The sequence below is a fragment of the Aquila chrysaetos genome, chromosome 5 (genome assembly GCF_900496995.4).
Source record: "Aquila chrysaetos chrysaetos chromosome 5, bAquChr1.4, whole genome shotgun sequence".
NCBI lineage: Eukaryota > Metazoa > Chordata > Aves > Accipitriformes > Accipitridae > Aquila > Aquila chrysaetos.
The window spans coordinates 5,999,325-6,027,313 of NC_044008.1; the positions used below are offsets into that span (position 1 = coordinate 5,999,325).

The 27,989-nt window shown below is 39.8% G+C and overlaps 1 long non-coding RNA gene across 1 annotated transcript; it reads left to right on the forward strand.

The window, feature by feature from the left end:
• The first annotated feature begins 4,414 nt into the window (after positions 1–4,414).
• LOC115342235 lies at positions 4,415–27,989 on the forward strand. The gene is made up of 4 exons (XR_003923687.2): positions 4,415–4,427; positions 6,942–6,957; positions 23,265–23,270; positions 27,862–27,989. It is a non-coding gene; the product is annotated as an uncharacterized LOC115342235 (long non-coding RNA).

Genomic DNA, 27,989 nt, shown 5'->3' on the forward strand with positions numbered 1-27,989 from the left:
TGCCAGTAAATAAACTTCAGGGTTCAGGTTATCCTGTGATATATCAGATGGACCATCCTTTTTGATCAACAAAAAGAGATGGCCACTTCAGAGTCCTAGAAATTTAAGGTTGAATAAAAAAAAAATAATGCCATTCAGTGTAATGACATCTTTATGTACGAACAAATTAAGCAGTTGCAACAGTTGACAGAATAGGATTTCCTAGCTGAAGGGCTAGAAAGGTGTAACTAAATTTACTAAATATCTAAAACTAGTTCACTTTTCTTCAGAACACAAAAAGTGAAAATCCTCTTTGCTTTCCCTGGATTTCAGCTGGGTAAATTAAGCACACAAACATCTGCAAGAACTGCCTCATTGCTTCAGTCTTTAACTGACCAGCATGACAACATTTGGGTGAGCTTTCTTTTACCCCAAGTGGCTGTGGGAAGAAAAAGTGTTTCAGATATCTGCACAGGGTATTTGATACTCAGTCAATGCTGGCTGCTTTACTGGCCATCTTGGATAGCTTTTTCTTAAAGCCTGGAGTAAAACTTTAAATACTATTTGCTTCATTTTCAGGCAGCTTCCATTTATCTCATTCAGGTCATCCATCGGGGAAGAAAGAATAGTTTTGTGCCACTGTCTGTATGTAACATGGTATCACTACACTTACAGTTCACCAGGAGTTTGATATCGTCAGAGATTATTTACAGTGAATTCCACATATTAGCCAGATTCCTTTTCTGTTCAGATAATTATCAATGAATTAGTTGCATATGTTGCTTGTCCAGGAGAGTTTTGGGAAGGCGAGGGATTAACTGTAGTTTGTGTGCTTCGAGGAGCTTCACAGAGGGGTAAGGATTAGCAAGAATCTGTTACTGAGACAGGTTGATGTACGAAATGAAGCTGTTTGCAAAGGATACTGTGAAAGAGCAGAGAAAAGGGGGAGATTGAAGATGTGGCTTAGTGTATATCCTAAATCTGGCTGGAAGATGGGCTTTGAACAAGCTGTTATTTTCCACATGGGAGTAGCACTGCTACAGTAAAATGCCAGATTTCATCCATCATAATGTCATGGCTCATATTAAAATGTCTTGAGGGACCTGAGGGAGGGATGGGCAAAAAACATCAAATCAATTTTCAGGCAATTGCTACGGTTTTCAGAACCTAAGCCCTATGTGATGGCGTTATGGTTGCACAAAGGGAGGCTATAAATAAGGTCCATATATCAAGAGAGGAAGTAATTTAGAAAAAGGCAGTTGATTTGACTTTTGCATGAGGCTGAACATATGGTGGAGTACAACCAGGTTATCATTCTATATATTCCTCACAGAGATAAGCACCAAATCTATACTTATGAGAAATTAGCACATTAGTGTAGTCCTAAAAGTGACAGTTCTGGAGCAGGGTACCTCTTGTTTATCAAAAAAAAAAAAAAAAAGAAAAAAAAAGTTTATAAGGTTATTTTACATTTGTTTAAATTAGCATTTTGTTACGATATGCAAGTCAAACACCATTATATAGTCAGTTACTTCCGCAAGCTTGAACATTAAACTTTCTGCAGAAATGGGACTCTTTTACAAGATGCTTTTAAACACAGAGAATGGGAAATTAGCCCCAGGATAGTCCTGCACTAAAAGCAAGTAGACTTTTAAAGTTTAATAGTCTACATAAACAAGCATAAATAGATTTATTATGAGTTTGTCAAGACAACAAATGGTATGCATACCACAGCATGCATGGGGCAATGTTTGTACAAGATCACCAAGCAGGTGCCTTAGAAGAAAATTGATCTACCTAATGGCTTAATATTTCTGGATACTGCATCCACTCCCGAACTCCTCTGTTTCTAGGTCTTTCTCCTGGAAAAGGACCAGCATATATGAAGATCTATTCAAGACACCTGAGTGCTTTCATATTCCATCTGGAAACAGAAGGATCCAGGTTGTTGCTTGTGTAGGGTCTTAGAAAAAATACCTGTTTCTTAGGTACGTGCCTGTGGATGTTTACCTCCCTTGTGAGCCATGCAGAAGGAAGTGAAAAGAAAAACACCCATGAAAGCAGGTCTGAGAAGGTGGTTTTGTCTTAAATGGTCACTACGGTAGACATTATTGACCTGCAACAATCACTAAAGAAAGAATTTTTCTTGTTAATGTGTAGTTTTAATCTTAGGCAAGCAAACATCAAGTTTTACTACCCAGCAGCTGTTTATATCTTGTATAAAATTAGCAGCTGGCCTCAATCCTAGCCAAAGTGGACATATGGCTGAATAAAAAAACTACAATACTTAACACTAATTGACATACTTGTTGGCACTAGAGCTGGGTGAATAATTCAGTTTTTTTTCTGTTTGGTAGCCAAACCACACAAAAAAAGTGGGGAAATTTGGTACAGTAAAATGTTTCAGCAAAAAGAAAAAAAATTACACAATGATTTCTGCTTTATTCAAGTGTTTCATCAATAAAAACATATAAATTTATTTATTTTCTTTCCAAGGTTAGTTGATGTTATTACTTCATCTTTTTTCTTTCAGTGTAGATGATTTGTTTAAGTACAAGATGCTGTTCCAAAATATGAAGTCAGTTAGCTCTGCTGAAAGTAATAACGTTCATTTTAAATAGTGAAGTAAAATACTATGACATTCTCAAAGGGCTGCCTTCATTTTTCATTTTCTTCTTGGCTGAAAATAATTACTGATTTTGTCTCAGTTTCCAGAAATTTTGTATTCCTCCTCTGAAGCTTTATTTTTCAGTAAATTTACTGTTCACTGGGAAAAAAAAAAAAAATTTGGCCAGTTCTTATTGTTAGTCCCAGCATGGGCCAATGTGCATGAAGACCAAAGTAAATTTAGGTCTAAGCTGTATGTGTGGGCCAGCTACATTGATGTCCATTGGAGACTGAGGATTTCCTCCCTTTGGCTTTATTTGTCATACTAACAGCTTGAACGTGTAAATTAGTTTGATGGCTTGTTCTTTCTTTCAGCATAGACCTCATAATGGTATCTATAAATGGTTCCAGTATAAAGTATCTGTCCTTTCCATCATGGTCTTTTGGACAACATCCATTCTGAAGCTGTGCTTGCTGTGGTCAATAACAGCTTCCTTATAATGAAGAAAGCAGTTGTATGGCAGTTAGAATAATCTTGGAGTACAGATTATTTCTTAGAAAGAAACATTTCTGGATTTGGGTAAGCAGACCTGTTTCTTTTGGTGGGTGGTAAAAAAGAATGAAAAAAACTCTTCAACCCTATCCACAGTATCTACGCTCATTTCTCCAGAAACACCAGTCTAATGAAAATCTAACTTACCCTACAAACAGCAGAAGAGGTGGATTGTACTTTATGGACTATGATTGACTCTACACAGTCAGCACACTCAATCTGCCTGACATAAATTTTTACACTTTCTGGAAACATTAGGCCAAATGCACTCTTTCTATGCACTGTATGCACAGGCAATTATTTGTTTACAACTCCTTGAAGGTTTGAATTATAGGCAAAAATATGTAGTGTTGGCAACCTATACCTGGCCACCATCTTTCTCATGATGTTCTTACCTCCTTGTTATCCCACGATCAGAGCTGCTCCTAGTCTATGACAAAGAATGAGATCCAGAGTGCCCAGAGAAGATGATGTGCCATCAGGTACAGGATAGACCAGAACTATTTATCACAAGAATGTTCCCAGTCTGCAGCCTCCTCATATGGACTTCTCTGGATGGGAGAAACACAGAACCAGGAAGCCAGAAAACCTTGTGGACTATGCACTATTATATTTAACAGTTCAGTCTATCTGAATAGACATAAAGTCACCACCTAACGGATCAGTACCTCTGGTACAGGAAAGGCTGGCTTTATTGTAAAAGGAGACAATGTGGTTTTGTCCAGCCACAGCATCTCTGCCTCATTTGAGCAATACATAGGATAGCATTATCTGTGAATTGACTTCCAAACAGAAAGTCAAGTAGGACAGGTTGACTCAGTTGTATCTTTAAGTAAAACATTAATTTAGAGCTGGTAAAAGGCAAACAATTATTTTAACATAATGAAGAACTTCAAGTAGTGGGGCGGTGGCAATGAGATTTTTGTTTGGTTTGAGTTGGGGGTTTTGTTTGTTTCTTTGTTTTCTGTCAAGTGTGAACATACAAGATGCTTTGGAGGAAGCCAGAGATTTTTTTTTTTTTCTTCTTTTATGGTTCTCTGACATTGGGCCAATAGCTTCATCTCTCTCCATTTGCAAACTAGTAGTTAATGATGTTTATGTAGAGAGTTGCTCTGTGATACCTGTGAATGAAAAGTTTGCAACCCCAGGTGGAGGTAACATATGGTAAAACTCTGCAAAAGCCAACAGTATTCCATGGCTTTTTACTTGCTGTGGACCAAAAGAATATTTCTTCTTATTGCAGTGATGGATTAATTAATCAGTTTGGTTAGCTGTGCAGTAGAACTTAGTTTCAGGAGATAGCTACCTCCACTGTTAGTTCACTTTAGCGATTAAGTTATTTTCTAAGGTTAATTTGTATATTTTCTCCTCCTAGAATCCTGCCCTGATTTCACACCATTAATAGAAGTAATGCTATTGATTGGCCAGGTCTTATTTAACAAAATGCATTAACAGATGCTTCTGTGTAAGCCTGATAATGTAGTATTAAATTCAATCCAGTTACTTGAACGTGAGTGTCTGCTGGCCTCCAGTTACCATTCGAAAAGGTCACAGGTCTCCCTTAGGTCCTGCATCGTATTTGTCAGGTCTGTACAGATGTTGTGGATACCCCCAGGCTTCTCCAATGGCGCCAGATGTCTATTCACAGGTAAGTGAATGTATCTCTAAGGACTGGATGCAGTTCCTGGTTCAGATAAGGTTTGCAGTATGTTCACAAGTGAATTAAGTTTCTAACCTCCCATTTTTATCTACAGAGCCTATAAAGCTCTTCAGCTCATCAAATGCAGGATTCCACTACAGGGACAAGCTGACTAGCTTTTATCTCCATTGAGCTCAATGTAGTTGACCACACAGGCATTTAGTATTATTTGAGATGCTTGAGTGTCTTTAAGACATCCTCATGGTGCTTACATATATGACATATGACATACGGGTACCTACGCCTCCTGGAGCAGCAGCTGGTAGCCAGCTGGGATGCTCTATGGTATCTCGACTGGCAGTACATGTCTAACTATGGACAACTGATTCAAACCCTTCTGACTGCATTGGAAAAGGACTCGATTTAGTTGCTAAAATAGGTACCTGCTGCCACTTAACACGGCAATCCCTTGAGATCCATAGGGCTGGCAGATGTGACACAGACCTCAAGAAGACTCAGGCCCCTCTTTAGCAGGAGATGGAAGTCAAGATGACCTGAGTTACCTACAACGTCATTAGATGTGTGTTAGACAGCTGAATCAAGCCCTGTGTCTATACTGTATGGAACAGGAGTAGCAAGTTCTTCTAGCTCTCCCAGGGGCCCCTGCAGAACCAAAACTAATTGTCAAAATCTGGAGCTGAATCCCACCCAAAATATGGTGATCGCCTGAATTGGACACACACTGAACCAATAAAGCATTTAAGTATGCCAGTCAGTGATGTAAAAATAGCTTTTTAGGCAAGTGTTAATATGCACATGCTTAAAATTCAGCATGTGCTTATGTGATTTGCTGATTCAGACCTTGAAGTGCTCGACCAGTCTTTCCCTCTGCAAAGCTCAGATTAGAAAAGCATGTGATTTTCTTTTTTTTCTTTTTTCTTTTTTTCTTTTTTTTTTTTTTTTTCCCAAGGCAGGAAATAATTTCTCACCTTTTCAAGTGCCACTTGGCTGTGGGTACTGTAAAAATTGTTACATCTTGTGGAAGTGCCAATTAGAGACAATAATTGCTTGACTTGTCTGCTTTAGCATTAAAACGCCTAGAACTCCTTGTCCTTGGCAGCTGGAATTTTTATTTTTATGCTTATCTGATTTAGGAAATACACTTTTTTTTTTATGGAACCTGATTTAATGATCAACAAGGAGGTTGCCCAAATTGTAGAACTCCACTTTTTTAAAAACTAATATACCTAATGTCTTTATTTCATTTATTAATTTTAAGAAGTCCTTCCAGTGTAGTTCATATGAACACTTTATATCATTTAATTAATATTATATCATATTAATTGTAACTGTAACATAGGTTTTATGTAAGATATACTCCTAGATCAACTATTCTAAAATTATATTGGATTTTCCCATCTCAAGTAGTATTTTCAAGGAAAATTAAACCAGTCTGTACTCATGAAAACCTAATTTACTTGAACTATATGTGTGCAAATGAAATGGAGTGCAAAGCAGAATTATATTCTTTTATATAACTCTGACTAAATTTTCTGGTGTTCAGGATGAGAAAGTGGAAAAACTCCAAAACAGCTAATGCATTTTGACGTATTTCTGCATTTTAGCAGAACCCCCTACAATCTAAAAAATCATAAAGCTATTTTTTCCAGAATGCTTTTATGAGCTTTTAATAATTCTCATGTGTAAAATAAAAGTTCTGTTTTAACTGCACATTAGGTGCTTTCACCGGAAAATGCTTCCAACCAAATTCTACGGGTTTTTTTTAACTAGTACAGAATATTTTAGAGGTTTTTTTCAGAACTATTCAACACCACTTCTGTCTAAAAAAGTGTATGCATAGGTGGGTGTTGATTAATGGTGCTAAAAACACTTTGTGTAGGATCTTATGCTAATTACCCTTTATACCCTAACCTGTGTCAGTTTTAACAATCTAAATTAGCATTTTCTCTTAGGACTAGAGGAATGTGAGAATTGTGAAATTGGCTCAGTAAGCTGAATTAACAGTGCGAAAATTGAGATGTTCTGTCTTTCCATATTAACATCTGCTGCTTGTACTAAATGTGATGTTCTAATCTAAGTGATGGAGACATTACCCCACCCCCTTGGAGGGGGAAAAAAAAAAAAAAAAAGACAAAAAGAAAGAGGAAGAAAAGATGGGGTGGGGAAAGAGAAATAAAAATCTTGCTACATTGTAAAAAAGTGTAATTGGTGACAATTGTTATCAGCAGTTCCAGGTAATCATGTCTGGAATAATGGATTTTTGACATGCAAGTCTTGAAAATTGGTTGCATTATTGTTGATGCAAATAGTTTAGTTTCTTTCCTATTACTGCTGTAGTAAAATGGAACACAGTCTTATAGGCAGTGGGTGATACAGAGAGCACATTGCTCAGATAAAATCCTGATTACAAAGGGTTCCATTTCGTTTATTTTATATTCTAATAGGAACATAAGTCTTTCTGGGTTCATTACATTATTAAAATAAAAACCCACGTTTCTGAAGAGAATAGGAAGTTTTTATTATTGTTTCTTCTTCTAAAATACTGTGAGGATTATTCAGATTTTAGGTCTTAGGCATTGAGTTGATAAACAGCGGTAATCAATGGCAGTGAGAAGAAATTTGTGTTTTCAAGATATAATGATCTCTCCCAGACTTGTGAACAGCCCATTGTTGCTCATTATTATCATAATCAATACTGCCTAAAATATTTCCGGGCTGCCAGGACGGCATCTGTGTAAGAAGCAGCATCCAAGGCAGCAGTGACTCGCTCCAGCTGAGTGCAAGTCAAACCACAACATCCCACAGGCTGTATTTACTGGTCCTGGGAGCAGGAGGCTGGAATGAAACACACCTAAAGCCAGTCGATGCTTAAAGATTCAACCTTGTTCCCAGAATTCAGGCACTTAGAAATTCCCCAAAAATTAAAAATACAAAAAAACCCTACAACTCAACGACGACGACAACTGGAAAGGCATTGTGGGTATTTGGATGCAAAGGAGAGAGTCGTGAGCCACACCAGGCGACTGATGCCATGTTAACTTAGCCTTAACGGGAGAAAGGATGCTCCCGGCTGGCTGGGAAAAGCCTGCTCCCGCAGGGCTCCAAAACCCTCTCTGTTCTGGCTAGGCAGGACGATAGCGGAGCGCCGGAGTCCCAGAGCTTGCTTCCAGCTCACAGCTATTTCATAACGATGCTGACGGCCTGAGCTCTTGGAGCAAACCGAAAAGTTGGAGAGAGCTGGTTCAAGGCCTCAATTCTCATCCTTCACTTCTTGGCAGGAACGAAAGAGGGGAAAGAGTTTCCCATTTCTATCTTCCTTACTGCTTGTGCTCAAACTTGTAAGAAAGATAGAAATAATGAGTTTGGCCCCCAGTCATCACTTCATTAAAATAAAAATCCTTCCTGACAGCCCAAATGCGATCTTTAAAATCTTATTACTTGTCAGAATACACTTTTATCCTATTTCTAGCCAAGAACGTTTTAAATGATTTCTTTTTATTTTATTTTTTCATCCCTGCAGCATTGCTATATAGAGCCCTTCAGAATCATTGTATCACTTTCCAAGAATTCAGTTCAAATTGAACTTCCAGATCTTAAAGGGACTCCTGACAAAACAGACTGCAAATAAAAAAATACAGAAGACAGCGTGGTTACCCCGATTATGGTAGTTACATTCATGCTTCTGTGTAAACTAGCACAATCCAAGAGATCAACAAAATAGTTTTGAAGGTTCTGGTTGAGTTAAAATGTAAATGAGTTGTCATCCCGTTGGCATTTTAGGGTTTAAGCATGTACTTCCATTAGACACCTGCTTAAGTGTCTAGCTGAAGTAGCACTTCAAAACCCAAGCATCACTCCAGCCTGTGCTTTGCTTATTAGAACTAAATTTATGTGGACTTCAAGCAGAGCCCAATGTGTGAACCCCGACTCCGTACTTGCTACCCCAGAATGTCAGGCAATATACCGTGTTCAGGGAAACCTCAACATCAGTGCTTTTTTGTTGAGATGCATAATGACCCAGACAGGGCACCAATAGCTCTAATACGGTAACAGATATTTATGTACCTAGAGCTGAGTTACACGTCTCTTTTATGGTTGGACTCGATGATCTTAAAGGTCTTTTCCGACCTAAATGATTCTATGCTTTAGTCTGCTGCACAGCTCACACCAAGTTTGTGCCAGGTAAGCATGCAGGTTTATGCACCATGATTTGCTCATTTCTCGTCTATGAGTTAGTTGTTCACTAAACATGCTCTTTACATTTTCTTTTATCCTTGCTTCAACAACTACAGTAAGAGTGTTGCTATAACCTGACAATCAGATACTAGTAGACATAAAATCAGTTCTTAAGCACCTGTAAATTTTCCCTGGTTTCTTCCACTTTCTCTTAAAGAATGATAAAAGTGATAAATTGCAGCTTAGTTTGTCACCAGAAGAGATTTCTTCCCAAACACCCAGAAATGCTCAACAGCATCATGTGCCATTCCTGCTTGTGTCATCCGCCACTGGCGGAACACAGGAACAACCACAAAACCACGGAAGAAACGCAAAAAGCCATTTATTTTTGTTACCTCACCAACCGGGGGATCCCTGAAGCAGCACCCAGGCAGAGGCACACGAGCGGGGACGCAGGCACCGCGGAGCTCGGACCGTGTTAGAGGATCACTGAACCTGCTGTTTTCACCTGTACATCGGGGAGTCACGCAGGCGCCGTTCACCACTGTGCTTTGATCTTTCCCACAGCAGGGCAGGAATCTCAAGCATGTTCGATGGGGTGCCTCTAAGTTTATCACAGGCCTGTGTTATCTAAACACAGATGTTCTACTTGTCAAACACACAAGACTAAACAACGATTAGTATGATATATGGGTTTTTCTACACCCCAGCTGCAAGTCACTTGAGCGTGTTTACAATCCTCCTCGCCAATCTTCCGTTATTTTCCCACACCGCTGCACGATCTAAGGCAAATCTTTTCCTGCACTAACAGGCAAGTGATCCCTTTCAAACCACTTTCTTATGTTGCAGGATATCACAATCCGTACTGACTAGTCATTGGGCTTGTCCATCAGCTGGAAGCAGATTGATATGTATAGGCTAGTACCAGCTTTGCTAGTTATCTGCTTTCTCCTTCCAAAGGTCACGTAGTCCCACCCTGGGCAATCGCTTGCCCCTAAACCCATCTGTGACTAGCGTCTCTTAGGGCTGGGATATTTAATCAATTATGTTCAGAGCTGTGACAAGAAGATGGTTCTGGCAGTGTCATATTGCATGTGCTTCAGTGCCGAACCTTTTTGGCAAACTTGGTTTTTATTAAATATATCTGATTTATGTTCTACAGTCTCTTGGGGGTGAAAAGGCAAATTAATTTAATAATAGATTCACTTTCTACCAACATCTGTTTGCAATCTGGCCGGGCTGTTATAAATATCACTTCCCTGTGTATCAAAATGAAGTCTTGTATTACTTATACTGCATTCTAGAAAAGACTCCCAAGAGAAAGAGAATCTCTTCTCTTGGGAAGGAGTTTTTATTTTATTTTATTTTATTTTATTTTATTTTATTATTTTATTTTATTTTATTTTTTTCTAAACTTAAATAATATCACATTTGGACCTTAAAAACCAGTGATTTACCATTCCCCAGGTGGTAACATATGCAGCGGTGTTATCTTGTTGCAAAAGGCTGCAGAAATTAGGAAAAAAAATGCCAAGCCAAAATTATACTGGTTTTTTATCCCCCCTTCTCCTGGAAACCAATAGAAACCAACAGTCCTGTTAATCCAATTGCTTTATTTTTTTGTTCTTTGCATCATGGTAATGTTTAGGAAGAACCTAAGAAGTGGTAGAAGTGGTGGAAGTATTCCAAGCGGTAGAAGTAGTCCAAACAGAAAGGCTGAAGAGACAACCACCTCAATACTTTCAGATGTTGGGCACCATCACTAAACAAATCACGTCAACTTGTGAATTTCTGATGAAGAAGTCCTGGTGAAGAACATGTGCTCAAACACTTTGTCAAATTGGGGCCACAGCCCTCAGATCTTTGAAGTGTTAAGACCAGAAGAAGCATCCCGGTATGGAGCAGAAGGAGGTATGGCTGCGGAGGATATTAAAAACTGGGAAGGGCATTTTGATTTTTAAAGAGATGGTTTTGGTGGTACAGGTGGTGCCTTCAGTCCAAACACCTGGTATCTCTGAGCCTTCCCTTAATTAGTTAAGGAATTAATCTGTTGGGTGTTATTTGTTATTCAGTCTTTCTGCTGATGGAGAAACCTTTGTAATGAGTGTCATTTAGTGGGACTGTTATTTTACAAAGGTTGCTCCATCCTTTATGCTGAGGAAAGCCAAGACAAAGCCAAAGACCCTTCACTCCAAGCAGAGAATAACAAGATGCAGGATAATTGTGGGTCAGTTTATTCCACAGACTCATTCCACACCTCCTGCTTTCTCTTTGCCGGTATAAAAGCATTCCCTTGTACATTAGAGGTGATGTCATTATCTTCCACTCACAGTTAAAACAGTCTGCACCTGAGCTGTTGAGCTGGTCAAGGAATGAGGCCTGAGGAGCTGGACCCAAACACCAATTCTGTGGGAAGTCACTGCAGGGGAGAGAACATTCAATGCAACCTGAGCTCTTTATGGTCTCTTGGAAATAATTTCTATGTTCTTTATCACTTAGCATTTCCAAGGCAAATTGGAAAATTACTACTAAGGAATTACTACTAAGGCTCAGCTCATGGCTTCCACAACAGATAAGTTTTCACAATAGCGATGGTGAATTGCTTTGGCTTCCTAGTTCCACGGGTCTTTGCCCTCTCTGCAAAAAGGATTTCTCTGTCCTCTTCATAGATTTTACTCTTCCTCTTCTCATCTCCACGCTCTAACGTTTCCCTCAATTATTTCCCCCCCCCTCAAAATGAAATTCTTGCATCTAACCGTTCTTTTCCAGGGTCTGAAAGAGTCATCACCAGAGAAGGTGATGGTTGCTTCTGACTCCCTTCAGAGTTGAAGACTCCATCTATTTTTTCAATACTATCTTCCAGCCTTGAAGCATTTATTTGCATCTTGAATTAGCAATTTCTCATCAATCCTTCTGAAGTCTCTTTTCTACTTCCTACATGCTCATACTGTGTTGCTGGCTTTAAGAGGATGTTACAAAGTACTACAGTAACAATCGTAGTAAGAGTCTTACATTTTTTGGTGAGGTTAAGATGAGTCCTCAGAGCTATCCCATCTCACACCTTTCCTTTTTCTCCCATTGCATCTCTTATTTACACATTTTTGCCCCTTCTGTGCAAATTAGTATAATGTTTTCCTGCAAATGTGTCTCTTTCCTGATATCATTTCTGGCGTTCCTTTACCCTTTTTCATCTCGGCTATTGTGCTCAGTGTTTATATGCACCCATCTGGAGAGCTGGTTAGGAAGCATGGGCCAAAGTGCCGGAGGTAGAAAGACAACCCTGCCAGTTCTCATTGGCATGAAAGATTTGCACTACTCTCGTCCATGTCTCATGATGTCCAGTCAAAATCAACACCAGAACAAGGATCTCGGGCCAAACTCCGGCTAAAAAGAAGCAAAGGTAATATGAAGATGATGCACATCAAAGGATATGACTTCTTGACATATCTATCAGTATCCAAATTATTTGTTTCAGATCATTACCATTGTCTGCTATTTAAAATCCTTTTGCAATCCTGGATGTCAGTTGCCTTGGCAGCAGAACATGTTATCCCAACACATAGCTGGCTATTAAACTGCGTGCATCTTACCAACCTCTGACTGAATACAGAATGTGCCATCAAAAAGAATGAAATCCCATGATCTGAGGAAACAAAACAGAACAGAAGCTCTCCATTTTACTACAAGGAAAAGAGGAAGAGTTACCTGTTTGTGGCAACCCAAACTTCAACTCAGTTCTTTCCTTGTGTCTGTATGTAGGGTTTGACTGAACTCTGCAAAATTCTTACCAAGACAAACATTAGAAGAGTTTGTGCCATTACTGTTTCTTATGATATTTAATTGGTAAAGTAATGTCGTTGTATTTTAAGGTAGGATTGCAACAAGAAATGTCGTCTAAACAAAGGCATTAATTAAAGATCCCTGGAGAAAAGATACAAGTAACATTGTTTATACTCTCCCTTTTTGTTCCCCTGTCACAAGGAACAAGAGAAAGGAAGGAGGCAGTCACTCTTTTTGAGCCAGAGAAGGAACGCATATCCCAGTTTAGCTTCTCTGAGTGACTTTGCAGCCATATGTAACATCAGAAAAAGGAAAACTGTGACTCCCATGATTTCAAAGGTGTGCCAGAATTGTACAGGATTGCTAACCAATCACTACCATAGTTTTCATGTTGAAAAAGGTTTGTTATTGTAAAGGAATATTTAATTATTATTTCTGTTCGGTTTTCTTATTTTTGCACTCACAGAGGGAAAGTCTGACTTTGAATACTCTGGCACAAGGTAAGCATCCTGCTGCTTCCCTCATGGCCAATCATTCCTCAAGGCTAGGCTGCACTTTCCAAGCATCTTTCACCTAACAGATTGGGGGAAAGTGAGGTCATGAGCATCTGTAGCTGCAAGATCCTGGCTGTAAGGAAATAATGTTAATTGCCCAATTGCTGAGAGATTTCTCTCTTGACAAGTGAGTTTGGCAAATGGTAAGATAGTGGATAAAGAGTCTGAAATACAGGGATCTCCACAAACCCACCTACCACCTGCAGCCCATCTGCTTAGCAACTGTGGGCACAGTGAACTAAATGTTTAAAGTTGTATTTAACATATAGCTGAACAAAAGCAAACTCCTAGTGCTAACATACTAGTCCAAAGCCTCCAAATTTATTTAGGGTTGACATCACAGGTCACCCTGCCCATGACAATGCAACATGTTGCTGACTAACAGCACAGCACCAGAACATTTTGCTAAATATACAGAAGTTTAAGATTTTTTTTTCCTTTAAGAGATGGATTTCTGCTGTGAAATTTTCTTCCCCATGAGATAATAAAACCCCAGTGTACTAGTTTTGGTTGGACATTGTCATAGTTCATTACTTCTCTGACTTTCTGTGGTGGGTTGACCCTGGCTGGATACCAGGTGCCCACCAGAGCCGCTCTATCACTCCCCTCCTCAGCAGGACAGGGGCGAGAAAATATAATGAAAGCCTCATGGCTCGAGATAAGGACAGGGAGAGATCATCCACCAATTACTATCATGGGCGAAACAGACTTGACTTGGGGAAAATTAACTTAATTTATTACCAATCCAATCAGAGTAGGGTAATGAGAAATAAACCCAAATCTTAAAACACCTTCCCCCTACCCCTCCCTCCTTCCCAGGCTCAACTCTACTCCCGATTTTCTCTCCCTCCTCCCCCAACCAGCGCAGGGGGTTGGGGAATGGGGGTTGGGGTCAGTTCATCACACGTTGTCTCTGCCGCTCCGTCCTCCTCAGGGGCAGGACTCCTCACTCTTACCCTGCTCCAACGTGGGGTCCCTCCCACGGGAGACAGTCCTTCACGAACTTCTCCAACGCGAGTGCTTCCCACTGGCTGCAGTTCTTCACGACCTGCTCCAGCGTGGGTCCCTTCCCCGGGCTGCAGTCCTTCAGGCACAGACTGCTCCAGCGTGGGTCCCCCGCGGGGTCACAAGTCCTGCCAGCAAACCTGCTCCAGCCTGGGCTCCTCTCTCCACGGGGTCACAGGTCCTGCCAGGAGCCTGCTCCAGCGCGGGCTTCCCACGGGGTCACAGCCTCCTTCGGGCATCCCCCTGCTCCGGCGTGGGGTCCTCTGTCCCCGGGCTGCAGGTGGAGATCTGCTCCCCCGTGGACCTCCCTGGGCTGCAGGGGGACAGCCTGCCTCACCGTGGTCTTCCCCACGGGCTGCAGGGGAATCTCTGCTCCGGCGCCTGGAGCATCTCCTCCTCCTCCTTCTTCACCGACCTGGGGGTCTGCAGGGCTGGTGCTCTCACATGTTCTCACTCCTCTGTCCGGCTGCAGTTTCTGTTCCGTGGCAACTTTCCCCCCTTCTTAAATCCATTCTCCCAGAGGCACTACCACCGTCACTGATGGGCTTGGCCTTGGCCAGCGGCGGGTCCGTCTTGGAGCCGGCTGGCATTGGCTCTGTCGGACATGGGGGAAGCTTCTAGCAGCTTCTCACAGAAGCCACCCCTGTAGCCCCCCCGCTACCAAAACCTTGCCATGCCAACCCAATACACTTTGTTTTCCTTCCATATTTTTCTCCAGCCCTTGCAGACCACAATTCCATGAGGTGTCACTTGACCATTTGAAGCCATTTGAATGAATGTCACCTGAGAGTGCAAACATTTTGAAATAGATGGAGATTAATTACATGGAATTATGAGGAGGTAGATGAGAAACTAATGGAAAGTCAACAGACCCGGGTTTGACCTCCATTCTGTCAAAATAAAACAAACCGTGCTGGATGATCTCAGACAAATCTATTTAAGTCTTTGTTCTTTCTTTGTTGGCTTTGTCAGCTTTGTCCTTTCAAATACAATGCTCTCTGGGACAAGGATTGTTTTTTCCCATGTCTGTACAGTGTCTAATACAAGAAGTTTCAGCCTTGGTGGAAATCTTCAAGTGGAATCGCAAGAATAGTAATTATGGAGTCTTTGTATCCAGTGTCACAAGCCCTTAATGAGTTAATAGAGAAGTGTCAGTATTAATATTGAAGGAAGGACAACAGACACAGCCAAGAGGGGGAAAAAAACCACCTTCAGTGCTTGAAAAATCCATAATAGAGAAAGAGTTTCTTGTGGAGTCTGTTTTATTTAGACAATAAGACATTTGTTCAAATTACAATAGACATTCAAACACTTCTTATTAGAAACTTTAAAATACTGAAGGAAGCTTTTCTTTTTTCCATTGAAGTCTACAAGAAAGAGAGAAAGGTTCTTGCTTTCTTATTGCCCTGAGAAAGAGTTTTCTACCAGCGAGTGAAACATTTGCTAAATATAAGGTTTTATTTTTTATATCAAAGTCTTTTGACCATACCCATTGTTTATAAACATGTTCCAGTTTCTTCAGTGTCCTTCCCTTTTTCTAAAAAGCCGCAGTTACTCAGCTAACTGAGTAAGCTAACAATGGGGCTCTGAGCACTGCAGTGTACCAAATGCATTGTACTGAATATCTGTGTGTATTTGAGAATGATGAAAATGATAGAACCTAAGTTTGTACTGCTGAAAGAAAAGCATACAATTGTGCAACTCTATTGATACAGAAATGTTCTTTGGGTAAGCCTGATGATGGTGAATGAACGTGTTTACATATCTTAATTTCTTTGAAGCAGAATGTTTACCATTTTAGCTCCTCACTGTGAATAGAGAGCAGGGTTTACGTGGTCACTGAAAGCAACAAAGGATTTCAATGAGTTTGTAGCATAATTTCCCTGAGTTTTCAGGATAGTGCAGCAGTAGGAAAATAGCACATCCAATAAGCTGCTTTTTGTGAGAAAGCTGGAGTTAGGAAGACATGGACTAAGAGAAAGATCCTGCAAATGCTTATACTTGTAAGTAGTTCTAATGCTTTCATGGTTTAGGGCCATAAGCACATAAACCTGAAATGTTTGAAAAGTCCAATTCAATTCACTTGGACCACTTAGTGTGTTTCAATTGGACACATGCTTGGTATTCTGGTGGGCTAGCATGCCCAATCCGATACTTACAGGGGAAAATGAGGAATGCATTAGATCATCATGAAAAGAAGCAATTTCCAGGACAAAGGGATTAGACTGGAGGAAATTCCTACTCTTGTGGATAAAAACTAACTTGCAACATTTGTCTTTAAAAGTTTCAAAATGGGTAATAGTTTCAGCAGCAAATCATGTGAGCATGAGTTTATTACAATTTTAAAATACTGGGAAAAAGTAGGGTAGTGCCCTCTTCCCCGAGTGATTCCACTGACGTTCACACGAATACAAACAGGCCACGAATAACTCTACTGAACATACTCTGCTTCCCCCAACACCCTCTCCCCCTCCCTGGTACCTTTCTGCTCACCTGAGAATATCACAGCAGAAATATTTTTGGAGAGCCACTTCTGAAGGCGTATCCATGTCATTTACACACCCCACATTCTAAATCTGAGTGCATACCTGATGCTACTACACCTGCCCTCCTCCTGTTATTGAAACTAAATAATGCCATGTGGTTTATCTGGTGATATTAGTCACATTTCAGAACAAAGTGGGGCAACTCTTGCAGCACCAACCTAGAAGGGTAAAATAGATGTTTTGGCAGGATGACGGTGTCCAGATCTCATAGAACACAGTCTACTTTCCAGAGCTGTCTGGCCTAGGAGGTACCTAAATAAAGTAGTGTCTACATTATAGAGTTTCCAGACTGTGAAGATATCTGAAATAAGAGAATGGTTTCTTCAAGCTGTTCCACAAGCCTGTCATAAAGCATTTCATATTATTTGCTTTCACCAGGATTCCTGGCTCTAACTTTGCCAAACCACAACATCCTTGGCATACCAAGAAGTATGCGCATGGGTTTGGTTCCTTATTGACTGAACTACATTCAACAGAGGGCCAGAACTGGGAATACACACAAAGCATTGTATCTCCTGGGTGTTTACGTAGTCCTAGAGCCAGGTGGGAACTCCTGCAGGTTTTTGGGGAAGCTCCTCAGTTGCCCCAATCTCCTCTGCTGTCTAACTAGCTCCTCTGGGCAGAGTGCTCTGATGGGGAGAAAACCCCATGGGGTGGGTGGTAATAGGGCTTGCCAAGACACAGGGCTGAAGTTGCAGACTTGGGTCTTCTCTAGCAGTAAATGGAAATAGGAATGTTATTTGCCCTTTCTCCCTGCCCCATATCTTCATGGTTTTGGCTTCAGAGGGTCCCTGATGCATCTCTGTAAGAAGAAAGATTCACTCAGTTCTTAAGATTCATAGCTTCAGGATAATCTTTTAGTGGTATTTTCTGGAAAAAAAAAGAGCACACACCCTTGAAATGTCAATCCTGCTTGACACAGTTAAGTATCCCATGTCAGTGCAACTTCCTAAAGCCACTATAATACAGCAAAACATTAGATTATAAGTCTTTGGTCCTGTTCCCTTATTCTGCTTCACAAAATTGGAGGACAAAGTCTAGTGGAGGTTTTGCTTTGTTTTTTGAAGATATTTTAATTATCTGTGACTGTCTGCGTTGCGTTTGGAAATAATTAGCTTCACATATTTGGCCTGTTCTCTGCAGACATCAGGTGCTAAGAAAAAAGTGCTAAGAAAAATCACAAAAGCTATTGGCTCTCTTGCATAGCAGCCGGCTGAACAGATAGAGGGTTGGGGTTTCTTTTTGGAAGTGGACAGGCCTTTGAAGTCAGCGAAAGAACTCTGCTGGTTTAGATTCAATTTTCAGTCAATTGCTGGTCAGATTAGCTGTAGGACTGCTAGTGTCTTACTGGTGATGAGCTAAAGCAATTAGATGCCTGAAGCTTGTCATCTCCTTGTTAACAGGCTTCTGGGTATGCCTGCAGCCCCCTTATTTGCAGAAGACGGTAATTCAAATGACATCTGTGAGTTATTTATAGGAAACCAGTGCTGGAGCTGTAACCCATATAAAATCAGCCACTATTTTAGTTCCCTGACTGAGACACATTCTCCAAGACTCCTGTGCTTCGGGATGCTCCCGATTTCAAATGTATGGTCAAGGCTGACCCACGTTTTTTGATTTTTATGTTTTGTCTAGCTGTACTCAGAAATCCTTCTACTCTTCTGTGTTTAACCTTTGTTGGAGGCTCAGTCCTGGACATGCTGGCTATAAGAAATTGGAAAGAGTGCAGAAATAAGCAGGGGTCAGCAGGCAGCCTCAGGACCCCGTTAGAGAGCTGCTGGCCAGCCCAGCAGAGCCAACGTTTCTCAGAGTACATTCATTCACAGAGCTCATAAAGAAAGCGCTCGGGTACCGGGAAGGAAATTCAGGAGCATATCTGCTCAGTCAGTTGCAGAGATGGAAATGCTGGGTAACAGCAACATTAACTGTGAGAAAGGAGCTGCATCTGCTCTGTCACTCAGAAGCAGACACATTTTCTCTGCTTGCTGGATTCATCCACTGGTGTCATTATTCTGTGGATCGTGCCTGCTCCTTCCATCTCCGCAGCAGCACCAACTCGAACTTTCTTGCTTTCCCCCTGCAACGTACAGGAATCCATCACACCAGCTCAGCTCTGTCTAGTCCAATGTGACACCTTTTGGGTTAAGCCCACAGAATAAATACAGCGAATTTGCTTACTATTATTTATCAGGTTCTCTTTTCATAACTTTCCCTCATTCCCACTCCATTTCCCCTTCCCCCCTAAAAATTACCTGGAAAGAAGTAATCTTCTAATCACAGACAGATGTTGAAATTTGAGTCGAACAAACTTAATTAGTACGTAGAACTAAAAATTAAAATTGGGTCAGTCCCTAGCTCTTATTATGTATTAAAAGTATTATTTAAGAATAGGTGTAATTTACTTCAGAGCATAAAATTGATCAGATCAATGCATATCAAAATGGTGCATGAATGCTGAAATTATGGTAATTAATTAATCACCTAAATGTATGTTTAAATTGATGCTTGACAGAGAAGAGCCAAGAAGTTCAAAATGAATCAGTAATCCACACAAAACGTACATCTATTTTAGAATCATTTCTGTAGAACTTTCATATTTCTTTACAAATACTAATAAAACAAGTATGTTTTGACTCTGGAAAATAACCTTACAAGCATATTGGGATCCATTTTTATTACCACTCAGTTATCTCTAGGATAAATGTGTTTCTGTTATGCACAGGAAGATGCCAGATTGACACATCCATTCAGGAGTGCCAAACCAAGTTCTTTCTGACTGCTATATTGCTTCCAGTGAGAGGTTCTGTCACCGGATCTTAATTAAGCCTGCTGTTGATAAAGCTCAAACCAGATTAAACACAACATATTTTTCATTGCTACAGTCATTCCTCAGTGACATTAGGAGTCAGAAGTAGAAACAGTTCCTTTAGGTAGAAACTACTTATATTTTGATTTTGCAAAGGATTTAGGCTGTCGTGATCACCTCTGAACACCTCAATTAACCATTGTTATCAATTTCTCATTTCTCATACTCGTGCAACTGAGAATTTTTATATTTATTTTATGTGTTCATATGTTTTTATGTATACATATTTGCTAGGGATCTAATCTCCTACTCTAATGGAGGTCTAACTAATACACTGGATGGAGTCTAGAAACTAACTTCACCCCAAAGCAGACATTTATAGTGAATAGCTGAATAGCTTTTCAGTCTTCACTGACTGTATTATATATACGTCCAGGGACTGTAATGAGAGCTGAGACATCTAGCTCACATATAGAATTGTACATCTCAGCACTTAAGTCAAAGCATCTCAGTGTGCATGTTGAATATCACTCCTGACTTTTCAGCTGTGCCATTTTTCCCAATTAGATGACAATATCAGTAATATTTTATCTGTCATAAAACCTTAGTTTCTTGAATCTGAATTTGGCTTATATTTATGTAATTCTTTTCTCAGCTTGAGGGCTGAAAAACATGAACACACAAATAATTCCTAGCTGAGCATGTGACAAGCACATGAGCATAAGTTAAAAAAATTCAGATATGATCAGAACCACCACCACCACCCCAAAAAAACCCAAACAAACCAACCCCCAAATCCAGCAATTTTAAAACCAAAATGGCTAATTAGGAACTTCTTAACATTTGGACTGACAGTGTAGATAATTATTTGAGTTTTTGAGAAACCGCTTCACCATCTTTCCACCTACTCATGCAATGTGTATGGAGGAAGACTGGTGAAGGAGCCATTGGCATCAGGCAGATACAGACTTTTAACCTCCCGCACCAAAATTCCACTCCGTTAATTTATTTGAAAAGTCCCTATCACCATGTGTGCACTGCAGCAAACAAATGCCAATAATACATCACTGGTATGGTGATAATACTAATATTTATGTTCTGGATGACGGACACTGATTTGGAAACTTAGGAGCCTTGGAATTGCCTTCCCAGCTCTCCTGCCAGACAACTGTGAACCCTGCAAAGGTCATTCTGTACACTAAAAACAGCTGTTTTCCCAGCTTCAAAAGACTTTCCTTTTTTTTGGAAGTCTTGTCTGCTTAATCTGTAAATTCTCCAGGGTGGAGACTGACTTGTTATGCACAGAAAGGGGTCCTGATCTCACAGGACCTCCATGTTTTGCCGTAATACAAATAACATTAATCTCATACATATTTGCCCCTGTTTAACCTGGTTATGTGTATGGGCAAAGCATCTCATTTGGTGAGCACATTTTGAAAATGAGAGTTATTTTCTGAATTGCTTTCAGCTGATGGTTTAAATCCATTTTATCATCACTTAATGATAAAAAGTGAGCTTCATTTACAAAACAGAAGTGTTTTGCAGTTGGACTAATGCATCTGGTGTATGAACATTCATTTCCAAAATATTTATAGTTTACTCCAGTGGCACAACCTGGTGTGGTCAACATATTGTGGATCAACATATTGTCCACAGGACTGTAAAAATTCAAGAGATGCATAAAAAGGTTTTGACATAGTAATACTGACAACACCCAATATACCTTTTCAAAAGGCATTTCTACAGTTTAAAGTATACAATCCTGTTTCATGAAAAGTTAAACGTTTGATTTTGCTATAATGGTTCTCTTTGAGTTACTTGGCTCTGTCATATTAGTAAGACCTCATAAATCACTTGGATATAACTCAGAAACTCCCAAGTTGTAGTAGCAAAGACAAATGGTATATAAAACACTTCAAAGTGTCATGCAAAAGCAACTCCAGGCTTTCCGTGGGAACTTCCTTCCTTCATCTGACGTTAAGCCTTTGTGTAGACAGTGAGCGTCAGAGCACCGGCAGTGACTTGCCTCTGTTTTCAGCATCTGATCTCACTTCTCAAGCCAGCTCTGCTCACAACAGCCCAGACAGAGTCAAAATTCAGGCTTCCTGTTCCAGATGCAGAAACAAATCCAAGATGTGATGAGCTTGGCACTCATGTGGTAGCGAAAAGCACTAGTTACTGCATTGAGTGTGAACAGAGATCTGAAAGGAAGGTGCATTTGGAGTCCAAATGTTGGAGCATATGATTAGGAGATGGGGATCCAAGGATGGAGATCTCCATAGAAAATAGAACAAAGCTGACAAAAGCTGGAAGAGGAGCTATACAATCTCACATGTATGTTTTTGCCTGTGAGTTCATGAGCTCTCACATGGAACGGAACATAATAGCTCCTCTGGAGTCATTTTTGTCATTTGGGCTGAGTTGTTTAGTAAAACCACACAAAAAAAATCCATACAAAAGCAAAGAGCTTGAAACCATCATTCAGGCACCATAGGGCCTAGACACTGCATAAATTATCTACTCATTATTTCTGAAAAATTTGCTGCTGCCCTCTTACCGGCTTATGCTCATTGTCTTCCAAAATAAGAAATATCCCTGACTGTTTAGCATAGAAAGAAAAAGACAGCATTAAAGCATAAGTGATGAAATAGCAGACAAAGTTGATGCCAGGGGCAGGCTGGTGTAAGTCTCCTCTATAATTATAAAATTATACAAAAGAGGACTTCCTAATTTGGAACTGATTATTTTTTGACTTCATAAAACTACAGGGATAATTCATTCATTGCCCTTTTCTGCTCCCTTTAATTAGGTATTTTCGACAAGTTCCTTCTTCAGCATCAAAGTTGTTATGAAGCAGGGGTAAGACAAGCTTTTTTTCTCTGAATCATTTTAGATAATAATGGCAGGACATTGAAAACATTTCCTCAATGGGAGAAAACTTTCTGCATCTTCACAGTATGCCAACCTATATAAAACTGCTGCATAAAGGTAAAACAAAGTTAAAGCAAACTGAAATCCCTACATATTTCACTAGATGCAAGAGCAAAAAGTGACATAATACTTCTGGGTCATCCTAGTACCTTCAGCACAGCAGTGTCCTACAGGATCTCTGGCATGGTAGTATTGGTTGTCCTGAGCATAACTATTAGCTACCTTCCTCATCTTGACCAAATCTAGTCCCACATCTTCTTCTTGTCATAATGGTGCCTTATCTGCCAGATTCTGGGAACTGGAGAGAGGGTAGTTGTTGGTAATTAACACAAAAGGAATATTGGGTTCAGAGAAATAAGACTTACAAAAAATTAGCTATGGGTAGATCAGCTTGCTTCTTGATACTTTACCTGTCTATTCATTTTACAGTAAGTACACGCTAGATAAATTGCATAAATAGGTCCTGGAGCAGAAACGGAGGGATCCTCACTCCAGGATGGAACCCCAAGAGATTCTGGCTCACCCCAGCTCTCTGCCTTTGAAAGTCTTGCACACCTTTCTGCATTCTCTATAAATGTAGATGTCACCTCCTCCCCCTTTTCTGCCTCCTCCTCCTCCTGGCATTTTGCAGAAAAATGCTTATCATCAGCTCTGGTTTATGCTGAAGATGAGTGTTTTCATTGCGTTAGGCGCATTCTGATTGTGCTCATCACATTGGGCCCCTAAGGGGTGTGAGGTGGAGGAAAGCTTTGTTGAGGGGTCCTGGGCACACCTGGCAATCGTATGCTGAGCCCTGCCAAAGTAGTGGCAGCTTTGGGGACAGCACAGGGACTGCCAAGCATGGTGGGAATTATTTAGTAAAAACATAGATGCCAGTGGATTTTCAAAGATCTAAATATTTATGGAGACTTATTTATTTATTCGCTGCAGATGACCTGAAAACCAAATGATCCAGTGAATGACTAAAAACTAATGATAGACCTGGGAGTCACACGTAGGTATCCAGAGCATCCCATTTAGTGCTTAATCATAAGTATTTTCACAGATCTAGTGGGGCTTAAGGTTTGCACTTGCATTGCCGAATTGCAAGTCTCCTCTTGCAAAAATGTGTGTGAGGAATCAGACTGTCTGATGCTCACGTAGAGGATGATGCTCATGTAGAGGGTGTGTCCTTTTTCTTTGGTGTTAATTTTCAGTTGTTTAATTCAGCCTACAGCAGACAGGAACACTTGGGTTCCCCGAGTAAAGGGAAATTAGTCAAAATTCTAAAAATGGACAAAGTAATTGAAATACCTCCTTCCTGAACAAACAAATGAAGAACAATTTCATGAAAATATAAAGACTATAAGATACTTATCTGCTTGCTTTTTAACTTGCTTTGGGTTTAAAGGAAACATTTTTAATGTTGCTGAATGTTGGCACTGAAAAAATGGGTAATGAGAGGAAGAGCAACACTGATATTAGCTTCCTTTTTTTATATAATCAATTATTTCAGTGGAAAATGCCTTCTCATGTGTTCCTCACTAGTTCTGTTTGTGATATTAAGACTAGAGGAAATGATGTCAAAAACCAGTGTCAGAAATGTTGCACGGGTTTATAGCAAGGAGTAATTAGTTCAGGTATCTACAGCAATGTGCAATGCTCTATGGTATACAGGAGCAAAATGCCATTATGATTATTGCTAGGAACAATACAACATTTTCAAATACAAACAAGCTCCCCAAAGGCTTGAAACTCCAATCCAGCTTCTTAAATTCAAAGTCAGTGAGTGAACATGCCAAAGTATAGCTGAAGGAAACAAGCACTGTGGATGTACAGAACATAGCCTAACTTTGCTTTTTTTTTTTTTTTTCCCCCCAAATTGTGTCCAAGGTAAATCATTATGGTTTTCCTCATTTTCAGCTGTTTATCATTAAAAGAATGAGTTCCAAAATGCTTTTAAAGTATTAAATATAGGTTTGTTTAAACATTTAATTGTACTTATTTATGTAAAAAGACTTCATGGGGGAAGGGTAAAAAAATCCCCAAAGTAACTCTAAATCACAAAAAAAAGTATATACAAATTAAAGCTCAGTATTATTCCACTGGTAAGGTTGTTCTGGAGAATTGCATGGACTTCATTACAAGGTAGTCAAGAGTCATAATTAGAATCTACTGAATAAGAAAAATGCAGGAAAAATTTTACTGTCCTTTTTCTTATGATCCCAAAGAAACACTGACTCAAATATTATTCTGCTGCAAATTAGAAGCACACTAAGCACATCAGTGGAACTGAAAATAAAATTGGGCCTACATATGTTAGTCCATTGCTAATAATCCTGCACTACAAAGCCCAACTTTTTCCTCAGTAACTCTCTCAATGTAAAACAAGCTGTTCTTCGTACGCTGAAACTAATGAGGTCTTCTTCCCTGCAGTTTGGTGTCCTGCCTCTCTCCACTTCTCCACACCATAATGTGGTGTGGAACCATTGCAGTATAACTTCTTTCCTTCAGTACCACCAAGGTCCCGATGTACCCCAAGTCCTCTACCACCCGTCCAAGCAAGGACCATTCATGCCGTGATGGTGCTACTGACCGACCCCTCATTAACTCAACTGGTTGGACATACAATGATAACCACTGAATTTATACTTTTGCTGAAATGAAGCCCTTCTTCTCTACCTCTTGTCTGAGGAATTTCATATTCTGACATCTCACTAGCCTGCCAAATAGGCCAATGAGTTTTAAAGGTATTCGAGAAGTACAGAAAGCAGGGCAGTTGTATAAGCCCTGTATCTTGGGTTAATCAGACTCTAAGTGCTAGAACTTCATCAACTTTTCAGCAGATTTTAAACTCAGAAACTCCTGGCCACAAATCATAGTTTTTATTTAGCTAGGAAGGTGCCCTAGGATCAACTCTTACCCACTTATAAATGTCACTGTGAAACTACCAGCCTGGGTGACACTGAGGATCGAAATACAGACTTCTGCCTTTTCAGTAAAGGGCATGTTTTGTAAGTGTGCTTTGTATTCGATTTTCACCTTCTGTGGATTACAAAAAAAAGGGAGACCCGATACAAACTGCTGAATTTTGCGTCATCTAGTACGTGTTATGAGGTTGCATTATCATCCTATTATTTCCCTGGGTTGGCCATACCAAAAGAAACCTCATGTGCTGAGGACTTAGGGCTTACAGCGAGCTCCCACCACAGATCGCCTTGTCAGTGAATCTCCAGCTACCTGCTAAGGACAGGTTTAAGCTCACTTTCCAAGAAAATACAACATTTGTTCAACCAGGTTCAAGGATATGACCTCAAAAGTGTCCCTAATTGGAGTGGGTTCACAATTGCTGTTATATGGAAAGCAAGTGATGTTTATAGGCCAGGAGAAATTAACGTGCAAACTGGAGTTCTTAACTTTCAGGGGAATTTCTGAGAAACTTTCTGCTGAATTCAACTTTGATTATGAAAATCACACTTATCTACTAATTGCAATTAATTAATTAATAATATTTGTAATTTGCCTTAAGAAAAAATTTTAACAATACTTTAATAAATGTTCATTCATCAAGAAACACAGAAAATATTTGAAAATTAGAAAAAGTAAGCTTGAAAAAAATCTCTGTACAGCTACTTGGAACAATTCTACATTTTTTTCCAGAAAAGGCATAATGATTCAGTGTTAAATTTTGTCTCACCAGAAACCACTATAGAAATTTTTCTATTATTATTTTCTAGTAATTTTTACAAGACCTTTCAATGTGTTAAAAATTTTCCTCAACAGTGCGTTAATCTAGAATGACGAATCTCTGAAAACTTTGATTTGTATAACAAACAACCTGACCTTTAAAAATCTACAAAATATAAATTAGCCTTGGTTTTTGAAGCTATCACAGTAACAGTCCTATAAGTTTTGGTATCTTGTATCTAATTCCAGCACATATTCCCTAATTTAGTAATTTCAGGGTATCCACTGGGTAGGTAAGTCTTTAATGAAGACACTCATTTTGCTATTTTACTTTTTTCTGCCCCTGAGAGTAAAAATTTGCCCAGTGTCTCATGTTGTGCACTCTTGCATTTTAGGACATTACTTTCTTAAATTTCATTTGATGTCTCTTTAGAATAATTTCTCTTCTATTATATAAATGAATAAAGCACCAAAAAAGACTGATGGCTTTGCGTGAAGCTTTTCAGTTATTTTGATTCTGAGAAACCAAGTACAATTTTCAAATCCATCTTTGTTCCATTTACAAAGATATATAACTACAATAAGAAGACATTAGGGCTTTTTTTTTTTTTTTTTTAAATCAAACTTTGTCCGTGAGGATGGAATTCGTTGCACTAAATTTTAGGCATTTAAAAATTAGACATTAAAGTCTGCACTACTCAACGTAGGCAGGATGTTCATTCGTAGTCAATTAATGGAATAGATGCTTCCAAGGGTGATTCATGTGAGCTGAGTTACGTGGTTTAGGCTGAAATGTGTCTTGGATGCCTTTTTCCCTCCAATGACTGCAAAGAGACCTACTCAGTCTTAGATGTCAAGCTTTTAAACACTAGATTACTCCTACATTTCGTCACCTAGATAAGTTTTTAAAAAATAACCTTGCTGGCCCAGCCTCTCTAACTTTCAGGGTGAGAATTTTGAAAGTTCTGGCTGACTTCACAATGATGATGGCAGAAAATCTCCTGCTGATTTCAGGAGAGAAGTGTCAGGACAAGATTATTTTTGAGACCGGGTAATTTACGCATTCTTCTGCACGTAACTGATGTGGATTTTTTTCTTTCTATTTAATTTGGAACAATGTATAATCCATGTGCAAATCAATTCACTGAGTTACTTAAAGCATAAAAACATTGTAAAATTCACTGTTTGTATTTTGACTCAGTTCTTCACTCCCACTTCTACAGATGAAAACACGCCTGAGCAGACACTTAGGTGTTATTAGAAACTCAGGGAACACTTTACTGGCTGGATCCTCCATTACTCAGTGAACTGAGCTGCCATTGCTATCAGTGATCCTATGTATAAAATGCTCTCTATACAGAATGATTGTATTTTATCCCTAGCTTTCACAGGTAGAGATGCCTACGCAAATAGAGAAATATACCCAGGGAAAGAGACCCAGCCTCACCTCACCTCTGTGCCCAGTAAGATCATGGAACAGATCCTCCTGGAAGATATGTCAAAACATATGGAAGGCAAGGAGATGATTAGACACAGCCAACACGGCCTGAAAAAGGGCAAATCATCCCTGACTAATCCAGTGGGCTTCTATGATGGAGTGATGCATTGGGTTTGCACGGCAAGGTTTTCGTAGCAAGGGGGTTACAGGGGTGGCTTCTGTGAGAAGCTGCTAGAAGCTTCCCCCATGTCCGACAGAGCCAATGCCAGCCGGCTCCAAGACGGACCC